Raw genomic sequence first — 12176 nt, 5'->3', positions numbered from 1 at the left:
TCTGGAAAAAGCGCAAATGAGAGAAAGACGGAGTTTTTCTCTCATCTTGTCTTTTCCAGCTGATAGCAGAGATTGAAGCAGGTCTCGTCCGTGACGACGTCACGGTGGATCTTTTGTATTTTGACATTAAAGTTCCGCCAACTGCACGTGGAATACACCATACCCCTACAACTGGCCTGGAAGTAAACCACAAAGAACCATTTTTTTTGCTATCTCCAAATTTTTAGTGCTTAAATTTCGATGGTGTTACACGCTACACGCGACATTTCAGTGTTGGGCAATAGAGTCTTCGGAGAGGGCCTTCCAAGCTCTGCTTTTGCAATATCTCATTACCTCCTCACCGATCTTTGACACTTCATTTTTGAATGTGTGCACCATTTACGTAGCATGCCTTCGCTTATGGCCTCTTCGCCTATTGCGTGCGCCAATATTAGACGGATATTCGCAGCGTCGTGGCTTTCAAAGTTCAAAAACTAGACCACTGGGCGTTGATTTTCGAGGTTGAAAAATTATTTTCTTTTTGACTCCATTTCTCCTGGCTTAATGGATTTTGAACGACAAGTTTATTGGAGCGACTGATAGCAACACTTAGTTGAAAAGTTGACCGGCTTCATGTTATATACATGTGTGTCCAAATACAAATCGAGAGCTAACCTATTTACTTCTGGCGTCCGATAAATTACAGTACACAAATTTGTCACTGTTATGTATAGGGAATGTTCTCCATATTTAGATTAAATACATTATTATCATCGCAATTTTGCGATCCGATTGGCGAATGGCGTGTCAACATGGTTTGTTTACCACTTGCGTGGCATGGAGTGACGATAGAACTACTTTTTTACGTTTAGATTCGCATATATTAGGCAAGGCAATGATACTACTTTCCTATTCGTCCATTATAAAGTAACGCTACAGATGTTATCGTATGCATTCAGACGCATAGTGTCTGTATGCTGTGGGTACTATTGTTTATATGGCAGTGGGATCGAATTTAGTCTAACTGAGGATGAGCTAAGGTAGCTATAGAATTAACACAACAGGCATAAGTTTCTTCCTACAGGTCGTGTATTCGAACCTCACATGCGCAGCACGTGCTTGCGGGGAAAAAGCGCATGGACGTTGCGAAACTATCCAGACTTAGCACGCACTTCACCGATTTTGTTAACCCGCTAAAGGGACTCCAGAGTCGGAAGTTGTTAGGCGCCCTAGGCCGAAAATTGACCAGTAAAAAACATTTTTCACACAACAGGCCAGCCATAAATTCACTCAGCATAACGAAAATGAGATAACAGAATGACCATTAGTTAACGTTTTAGGTCACATGCTGAACCTGCTACTACGCTGGGCCACTACTAATGGGCTAATGAGACCGTTTACTCAACAGAAAAAACCGTCACATCTAGAGAAGCACACAGAAATGCTGTATAATATTTTAAATTAAAATTAATTGACTTTATGCTTGGATTGGTTTGAGAAGTTCTGGGATCTCACCTCGTTATTATTTAGTAAAAAATATGCTCAACGGAATGACTGTTGAGTCTGGAGACAAGCATCGAAGTACTCTCAAAGATAAAGAGTTCAGTAAAACGACAGTCAGCAATTGAAAACAAGCTTGACTTCTCAGTCGTGATGCAATGAAGTCCAACATGATATTTTATCGTACGGAAAAGTATAATCGTTCTTTAACAAAGGCTACTTGATAAATCTCTGCTTCCGGCAGAGCTATTTATCGTTGCAATCGCCCGTGAGGGTTAGCAGAGAGACTCGAACAGAAGCGAGTGTGATATTATTTACTTTCATGTCGTAATATTACCATTATTATGAGACGAAGCGCTTACATTTAGTGTTTCTGTTGAACGCTTATCTAATATGCCCCGACTAGGGGTGGGGTGGGGGCCCGGGTGGGGAGGGTCGTCACATCTGCAAAATTGACTGTGTATTGTTAATATCGTCATTGAATCGTAGTACGGCATCCCAGATACATCGTTCTGTTTGATGTCGACACCTGTTTAATTTTCCCGCTGCTACTGGCGCTGTGACACTGACGGGGGGCAAAATCACCACAACCGATACATAGAGCCTATGCTAGTTGGTAAAGTTTGCTGGCGACTAGAAACATCGTTGTGCTTGGACGGCGATGGTGCTACTGTGGTGAGTGTTTTGTACTGCCCTGTTGTGTGCTGTATAAATGTTAATATCTGGTGCACCGGTCGCGCCGCCATGTTACGCGAGTGATTTGCCCATTGCTGATGATGTCGCCGTTGATGCTGCTAAAGTCCCGTCAAATCGCGCTTGTCTAACACGACAGCCAATGGAGATTGCTTATCCACTTAATTATGAGCTGTAGCCAGGATAGGTGCGTGTACCACTGGATTTATATGAGTATGCATACGTATAGAAGTCTATACACATAGCTGAATTCAGTCTATAGCAACTGCTGTGTGACAATAGGTAGTGCAGACAAAATTAGCGGTCTTTGCATCTATCATTGTGGATGCTTATACCGCCAGTTTTACCCTTGCCCATTCCCGTCGTCCGCTTCATATTCACTAGCAGTCATTGGGTATATAGTCGGTAACTTACGAGGAACTCCAATAATGATTGTATAACTACTGCGGACCGTTGAAGATGACAATACTCGACATTTTAATGTAAACCCGGTTCTATTTTTTTTGTGTTTTAGATGCTAGCCATAATATAGTGTTTTCTACTTCATCGGTTAATAAAGGCCGTTTTCGTCAGTTTTTACGAGCCAAGAATAGGGTCTGCTTTAAGTTTTGTTACCGTTGTAGGCGAATATCAATAGAAGGTGCATTACTAAAGGCAGGTGGATTGCAAGTATACATTAGAAGGATACTCTCAGAGACCGGATGCTTGGTAACAGATGATTATTTACTAAAATATAATAAAAATAATTGCCTCAATTTCATTGGCTATCGTTTGAAAGATAATCAAATCATAGAGATGCGCTGGCAAAAAAAGAGTTTTCCTATTTATTTCGGGGTCTGTGAGCATTTCAGCTCAACTAAGGTGGGGCCGTAACAGTCGAGTTCGTTAATGTACGAACAGAATGCGCAAAAGAAAAGTAATTCATGCTTCACCAGCTTCAGGGTAGTCCTTGAGAAAGGATAGGGGACCATGAAGTTATGCATGAGAACTTGTACGAAGACAGTAATGATGGCAGATGTCCAGTCGTGACAACTCGTTTGACTTTTTTAAGAAGCGGATCTTCCTTGTATTATTTTGGAATTTTATAGTGGAACTGCGAAGCAGCTCTGAGGATTACCATATCAGGAGAACAATTTTCAGATTTTTATAAAAATTCAATGTAACTGGGCACGAGCTAGATTTTCATGATTGCATCACTACTGTGTCTCGTACATGTTTCCTTCTTTTTATACATCAGCATATTGTTTTCTATAACGTGGTCTGTCATGATGAGACCATATTTTATCTCTAAAGTAACTCTAACGATATTTGCTAGGTCTAAGTGGACTTCCATCACCTCGCAGTGAGGGTACGATTAATCACCGTATGTGTTTGATGTAGAGCTACTACGCTAACTGAAATGTTTGAAGCATAGTATCTTAATGTAAATAATATAATTTATAAAATGTTAAAATTTAATGGTGGCAAGGTTTTATGACCCTGTTACCGCGAGCTTTTGAATATCTAATGCGGTAACATTAATTATATTTTCTATACAAATTGTTTGCTGCCGATATAGACATAGTTTTCTGGTGTTGTAACAAAGTTTATGGTGGAATTAAATGGGAAGTTGGTTGCGATCTCTTCGTTCTGACCGCTTTCGAACATGCTTTATAGGTCGAATTCTTCTGATATCCTACTATATCAGACAAGTTCAGTCCGACTGTTCGCTCTTCAATCATCAGCATCTCGAAGGAACCATTGATCAGCATTTTTGCTGCTGTTGAAATAACTTTGACTAGCGGTCTAATATTTTGAATGTATAGCCAGGGTTCGTTGATTTGTAAATCTAACTAGATCAAGAACTGAACAGTTACTCCTAGTTAGATCTGTCAATACCTTTTTGGGCCCAAAGAGCTCCTAATTATTTATTCCAGTTAAGCGTACCATTCTCCTGTCGGGCAACAATTGCCGACAGACAAAACGAGTACGGTAGCCTAATTCGTTGTAACAATATAGTCTACGTTAATTATCAGGGCTAAGGGAGCGGAGGGGTGTGGGAAGGTAATAGAAGTAAAGGCACATAAACAGTGTGAGGTTCGAGCGATCGAAAGGCTCTGATTGTTATAGGTTATTATTATTATAGTTATACATTTTACCTTTAGGAGTACCCAAATTTAGTTAAGGTCTTGTTGTCGACCGTTTTTCTTTAACAAACTTCTCGACAAATATAGCGTTATTTGTATAAGAGGCTGCTGCGCCCTTTTGTCATTATAGATGTGTGTCGCTTAGAGCGAATGTGCCAATGCCAACGAAATGAGTACATACGGTCGTTCATAAAAAAAATTGTTTTTTTTTTTTTTTTTAGAAAAAATAAGAAGAATCGTATCATTTTACGCCCACATCAACAAGAGATTATGTTATATAAGAGGGCAGACAACATGTCGATAAGGAGATAGAAAGTTTTCAGAATGTGTGGGAACTTTGTTTCCATTTTGTTATTGACCAATGTGGCTAGGATCGTTCCACTTTCTATTGTTGGTGGCCAAATTAGACATATATTAACTATGGGCAATGACAGTGAAGATTAGCTAGTATACTCTTCGTGGTTTGCCCGACACCCTGTGATGGTGACGATAGTGATGACTTTGATGAGTCGAAAGCATTGTCATCACTTGACATTTTGCTAAACGGGCATTTGTTCTGTCTTCACTCTTATAGAGTGAAGAGCGACACTTTCTATTCGATTTTTGTACTCACTCAAAAATTGATTTTTCGAAAAAAGAATTAAAAATTTGGACAGCTTACTTGGTCACTGGCGCTGTTGCATTAGTAGTTTTAGCCAGTTAAAACGGACCACTTAGGGGGTCTCTACGCCGTGAGCTGTCCTATTTTTTTTAGTGGGAACATTTCGTTTCATCAGTTTGCACTATCATAATGATAACTATTCTGCCCTGATATGATCAAGCACAATGGATCCTGTCGTGAACGATATGTATATGGCTAGGTAATACTAACTACAGTAGTATATATATTTACCGCAATATGTGTTGTGGTTTAATGATAATTCTCATTCAAAAATTCAATACGAGGCGCCAATATAATAGTTTAGTGGTTCAGAGATCCAGTTGAAGAGCACATGCTGGTATCAATTATTTTGCATAGCCGGCTCCGTATGCGAAAGGCAATTCTTTTAATAAGACAAGGTTTTTTCTCGATATGTGTATGGCACGATATGTATGTTGTTGTGCCGTGCTTGCAATAGAACTAACAAAAATAGACCCTCTTCAGCCATTACTTTGTTTGGCTTTTTCTTCAGTCGCTGCATAAAATTTCCGAAGCCTATTCGTTGCTACTATCGATCTTCAGCCCCCATTCTCTCGCTGTTCCTCCCTCAATCGAATCTTCACGCTATGGGATCTAACCGAATCTTCAGAAAAAAAATCGTTACCATTTCGCATTCCCTTCTGCGTGGCGACAGCAGTAACATCACAGTGTGGATCATTGCGTGGGATAGAGCTCGTAGCCGTAATCAGCTGAAATGATGGTACAAATAAGGATCCGTCTTTGATGACTACATGCGTAGTAGTTGTACCACGGCGGAGTGGGCCGTCTTAACTCTCTCTACTGGCAACAGGGAATTAGCAAGTAAGTTGCCGTCTATGAGTGCCTGTACGGCCGACGGTTGTACCGTATGCGTGCACACGACAAGTTTGCCATTGTGTACGTGGGTAGGAGCGATCGGTGGACAGATTCCTTGGCGTACCATTGGGATCCCTGACTTAGCTTGAATGAGCTGCTTGACTATCTCACCGGGCTAGCGATACACAGAAGTAGCCAGGAGCGCACTTTGGTGGTTACGCAGTAGAAAGCGACAGTAGAGAAGCAACAAATAAGAAATGAAACACAAAAAGTTATTCGGAAAATCGGAGTAAAGGCTCGCTGTAGTACTAGACAGGAATTATGCAAGAAACTGTGGGAAAGCACGACGAAGTATGCCAAAGAAATATGTTCTAAGATTTACGTCTGGTGCTGGCGCTAAGTATCGTTCCAGAAACAAAGTGGGCCTGGAACATTGTAGGTAAACCTCGGTGCCTATACGTTAATGCTAAGCGGCACAACATCGGTAAAATCCATAGATGGTAATAATGAACGATAATAAATGTCACGTGGCTGAACAACAGGATCTTCTAATTCAAACGTTAGTCCTCTGTGGTCGCTGTATTTGATGAGAACTCCTTTTCTCTCCATATGGAGATTATGTATCTCGCTATTTCGCTAGCATTTCACTAGCAAAGCATTTCGCTAAAACTCCATCCCACCCACAAGTGTATGCGGTTTCGAGTCTATGTGTTATCCAAACATCCATTGTTCTATGTTGAAACACGTAACGTGTGTGAAAGGTCTTTATGTAGAAGTTTCTATATTCTATAAATTGCTCTGTCCTACCACTTTGGCTCAAAGGAAATTAGTATATACTGTAGTGAGTCTAGTTGATGGCGGGACGGGAACGCTTTCCTATGTTTGTTTACCATTAGAAGAAAACGTTTTATATGCATTAAGTGCTTTTAGTTCTATCGAGCCGCGGCCTGTTTTGCCGGGTAATGTTCATTCTGCCGTTGGCACTTATTCGCTCCTGAACTATTTGCGCGTATCGGTTTGTGTCTGTAAAGAAGACTCGTGTTCGCTGATACAGTACACAGGCCATATTGCAAAGTGGCGTATCAACGGCATCACGAATAGGAGAAAGTATAGAAATGCTAGAAAATGAGCGGTACGTGCCTTTAAGCCAGAACGTAACACAGATGATATCGACGATGACGACAACAACTTAAAAAATTAACGAGTACTTCACGCGCAACAAACAGCAACTGTAATTTAGATCTAACGACCTTTCCTTCCGCCATTAATTTCCTCTTAACAGCGCGATGAAAATTTGGTTTGGATGCAGAGGGTTAATTATCAGTGAGCACACGTGTACGATCTCCAACATATTTAATAAAGATTTACTTTCCTAAGCAAGCTGTTTCATCAAAGCGCACATACTGAGATTATAAAAAGTACAAATTATAGGATCTAACTGAACCAACAAACTATCTAAAAGTTCACATTGTGTGAACAAATTGTTTTTGCATTATCAAACAAGTGTATAACAACAGGCAACTAGGTTATATTTATTATCAGGTTTAACTGTATCAGTAAAAACGGTATCAGAACCTTAAGATATTAAAAATTACACTTAATTACTGAAACAATCAATCCTAAGCTAGACATGCGTGTGGGGCTTTTCAAATGCGACATCAGACCCATTACCTACCCCAGATATACGCCGCTGTCTGTCAATAGCTGGACTGCTGTTACCCGTCAAAATTTGGCCAAACAAATACTACGTACTACGAACGATGGTCTACGGGACGTGGCTTTCAGGCCAAACTTCAAGGAGAGTCGAAGACGACCTCCGGTGTTTTTGCTGTACGAGGCGTTATTATATATAAACATTTGAACGTCTCAAAATTAGGTTTAATTTAGGTATCAATCAGTTGCCTAGCATAATGGACAAATTAGTCGTTGAGATGAGCGTCAGCATTGATCATAGTCGAGTGGTCAGCGTGTGTTGTTTATCATGAGTAGACATTAACCATATACGCTTCGGTGGTATTATTAGCTTTCTCCGCATAAAGCTTTTCTAATTTCAGGCCATTTTCGGACAATATATTGCTTGGCCTATTTGTATAGATGGCAAAACTATAGCGCCCAACAAAGAAACGTTGTGATGCGCGTTCACACAAGAGCAAATATACTATAACTTATAATCACTTACATAATTAATATATTATCACTATTTATTATTATCACTATATCACTTATTATTATCACTTATAATAAGACTTATAATCACGAGGCTGTATTGAACTCACAACATTGTGAAAAGGATGATTTGTTTTGTCATCATGTAGTTTGCCACGAGGCGTTCCATACGCGCATAACTGAACCAGCAAGGGAATTGGTTGTGCTATCGAAATATTAAGCACTTTGGTTAGAACACATTTCCTAGCGGACCTGTATGAGCATTTCGTTTCAATGTGATCTCAGTGAATCGAAGAGCAAATAGAGTAAGCCAGTTACGAAGAACATTGGTACATGTCTTAGCTCCGAAAATGATGTCACAACATTAGATGGTACAAGGCCGCATGTGGCCATTGGTCTAGTAATCTTACCTAGTTGGCTGACAGCGTAATCATCTATGTAAACGCCGATAGATGGCGGTCTATCTACTAGTGCTCACTGTCACTGTTGTTCCGCGCTGTAGCAGTCGGTAATTATGCAGTCTGCGAAGTAATTGCTTCAATTGTTGGCTTCTGCGGACAGGTATTTGATGAGCGTGCACAGAACTTAGGTTGGTTGTCACTAAACTTATCCTCGAAAGGTAAGAGTATTACCCCTAGGAGTATTACTGCCCATGAGGATTAATACCACTTGCCTAAATAGCGGAGTAAATATGTCAAGAATACGTTAGATGTATATTATCTATAGGCTAAAATAGTACTCGCTTATTACACATAGCATGGGCTCGGGCAAACGGCCGTGTTAATGCGGCATTTTCCATCGGTAAAGCCAGCTCCTTGAGAAGAACCATTGTCATTTTGATCTAACGAGTGCCTAGCACTGATTGGGACTTCATTGGCACTTAACACAGCATAACTCGTGCTATAGATAAAGTTTAACCTGATGGGAAATAGATTGAGAACCGTTGTGAGGAAGGTGCACATACCTGTGCAATCCTCATAAGGACATCTGATTGACTGCAGCTTCAGCAGGGAATAACGATGCCATAGTAGAGGCAGAGGAAAGGAAGCGGAGCGTGGAAGAAGTGGACCTTGATACTGGCTAAAATAAAGTGGCTTTCATTGTTTAGTGTCGCTAGTAATAGCTACTTCAGCTACAACTTACTTCCGTCCCTGTCATTGCCCTGTGGAGCACAAATGGCAGGCAGAGCGCACGACGTTGATGTGTTAGCTGGACAATGACGTAAAGAGTGAAAATGCAAACAGAAAGCCATTTATTTCATTAGTGCAAATCGACCAGGAAAGAGTTTCCTAGCGGGGGTTTTGTATTTTGTTGAGCGAAATGATTCGCTATAAGGAATATTTAGCAAGCATCGCCATAGAGATCGTAGGGAACTTCGAGGCCGGAAAGGGCTAGATTTATTTCCCATCGCCAATAGAGGAATCAATGTGTACAGAGTATCGGATATTCGTAGTTTGTGAAAGGCTGTACAAGAAAAGGGCATCAGATAATTTAGATATTCGTCTAACAACAAGGTGTCAGCTATCGTACGGCTCAGATGAAAGGGTGCTAGCCAAACACTTATACCGCACGTATTGGATGCGTACTACTGAATATTGTATCTAAACATTTCCTCAAGCGGCATATTGTCGTCCTTATAACAGGAGCGCCAAAATCCCAGCGAGATATTTTTTTAATAAATAGGTACATTGCTGACTCGGTAACTCTAGTTTTTCCAGTTAATCCAGTTGGTTCCAATAGTTGACCCGGTATTAGAAACTGCTGATCAGTCAGATGTTCAATACCGAATCAGGGACACGCACAACTTAATTTACTGCAAATGGGCCGTCACCATTGCTAATAACCATCTTCACCATTGAAGTGTAAGAACATGTACCCCTTGTCGTCGAATGGTATTTCAATGCCAGTAGCCTTACCTATTTTGTCAAAGGATATTAGCGCTAACTATATTTAGGATTAAGAAGATAGCGCTGCAGGCCAGCTGGTCCCGTGTATTCAGTCCACTGTTATCCATAGTGATCAGTGAAGGAAAAGGAACGAGCGACGCTCAGACATAACAATACCTGGGTAGATTACGTGACACTGGAATCCGAAACGTCGCAGGGAAAGATCGCACTTCCTTTTCTGCGCCCTTGTGCTCTGACGATTTCGACTGACCGCACTGCTGTGGAATGGGTATTTGACAACGAGTCAGGTCATACACAGCAGAAGTGGAAGTTTTTTTCTAAGGACAACTGAAATGTTCTGGACTTTTTCTACCAAGATTGTTTTTACCAAGTGTACGTAACAAAAACGTTCTGCAACTGTCATTCCTAATGGTTAAGTTTATTCGATGTAACTGTTATTACAGCTGATCATTTATATATAGCAACACTAAACTTTTGGGCTGATATCTGGCGAAAAATTTCAGAACCGTAAAAAAGTTCTAAAAGGGGTCAAAAGACAAAATAAGGCGCAGAAAGACATCCTGTTAGAAATAGTCTGAACGGTCCAATTAGTAACAGATATGTCCCCTCCAAAATGACTCTCTCTTTCTTTATGAGAGACCCAGGTACATTAAAACTATCTTTTTTTTTGAACCATTCTAAAGAATTTTCGTGCCTCTATATCTAAGTCATACTGAGGATCTTTCAGTGTGCTTCACGGAAATCTCCCTCGTATTTCCAAAAGCCGCGTAAAAACTAGTAATATCGGCCTCACGCAAAAAAGAACATTTCTAATCTAGGCAGTTCTCGGTGAATCGTACCGTGTGATATTCTATAGTAACCGAAATTTGCTCAAGCTCTAAAAATGACATACAGTTTTTACCATGGCTACCCTGTGATTTTGCTCTAGCAAGAATTATTTTTTTGGTGTCGAAAATAGCCGGTGAAAATATGTTTGATTTGATAAACAGGCCGCCGATGTTTTCCGGAGTTTGAATAGACCAGCTTGTCATGTAGAGGAAAGACTGGACAGAGCGTCCTAGTTGCAGAAGGAATAATTTCCCGAGGATCACCAAGCAGGAGGAAGGTCAAGGAAATTCTGTATTGAGCTGACTTATGTTACGACATGTTATGTGCTATAGATACGTTCTGTGCGAAGCGACCGTATCAAGGACCCGGTAGACAGGTCTGCGACCATGTGTAATTAAAGGTAGTCTTCGAACGGGCCCTTCAGGCAAGTATCCACTTGAAGCAAAAGTAGGTTGTGTTATTAACGCTTGACCTGCTAGCTCAACAGGCCATTTCAAGCCGACACTGATCGTTCGTTTTGCTTTTCATTGTTTCTTAAGGACAAACGAGAATTAAGCTAAGCACTACGGAAGTGCGTGGCGATGGTGGTACCACAGAAAGGCCGGCGTAAGAGCATCGTTATGTATGCCGTCTTGTGTTGGCTGCTGGTAGCTGGTAAGGCCTCCAGGCCTTGAGAAGCCAAGTCCTGATGTGTAGCTTCTGATTGGGCGCAGCCTTAACCCAACACTGTTTAGCACGATGTTACGTTGAAACTATCCGCAATCAGTTCAGAGTGTGAAGGGTACTGAGCCATAGGAGTAAGGTTATGGATTCCGCAGCGTTTGATAGGAAGTGCGTGGCAGAGATAGGAGAACCGAACTAAGGAGCGGACTGGAAGCATGTCATAAAAGCTTTCATGGCGCGGATTTGTTGGTTCATGTCAAAAGACAGCGTCGATATGCGATCTCTAAACAGGTGTAAACAAAGAGGCAGACAAGTTCTAACAAAAAAAAAGAATTCCTTCGTGTTTTTTAGCACTCTTGAAATATTATATAGTCGAGTCTTTGTAATTCCAATAGTATTGTTTTCGTTTACAGTTCAGATTTATTTTCTGCAAATACAGAGAGATCTATCGTGTCCTTTGGGTACGAAAATAAGAGACATATGCAGAGGCACGGAAGATACAAACACATATTTATTTCTCATGCGTCACCAACGGCACATGCTACATACTTAGCGTCAATAAAGGAAGTTAATTATCTTCATTCTATATGATAACATGCATAGCATGTGAACTATTGGCTGACGCATCGATAATAGCTGTGTGTATATCCAATAGAACAGGAGCCACTGTGGCTATATCGTACGATTAACAAACATTATAGAAACACTAACATCGATCACCATCATTGTAAGTTACTTCTCTTACTCTGTGCCGGCCAACTTCTACATCTATCAAGCAGGGCGCATACCTGTGTTTATTTTCACATGTAGTAGTAGGTT

At 40.8% G+C, this 12176-nt stretch overlaps 1 protein-coding gene across 2 annotated transcripts in view; it reads left to right on the top strand.

Annotated features, from left to right (window-relative positions):
- LOC111262945 (proton-coupled zinc antiporter SLC30A1) overlaps window positions 1-12176 on the top strand; it is a 63081-nt gene that overhangs the window by 21077 nt on the left and 29828 nt on the right. The gene's annotated exons all lie outside the window — the stretch shown is intronic.

This window comes from Varroa jacobsoni, unplaced genomic scaffold (genome assembly GCF_002532875.2).
Source record: "Varroa jacobsoni isolate VJ856 unplaced genomic scaffold, vjacob_1.0 scaffold_715, whole genome shotgun sequence".
Classification (NCBI taxonomy): Eukaryota; Metazoa; Arthropoda; class Arachnida; order Mesostigmata; family Varroidae; genus Varroa; species Varroa jacobsoni.
This window is presented reverse-complemented; position numbering and strand designations above follow the sequence as displayed.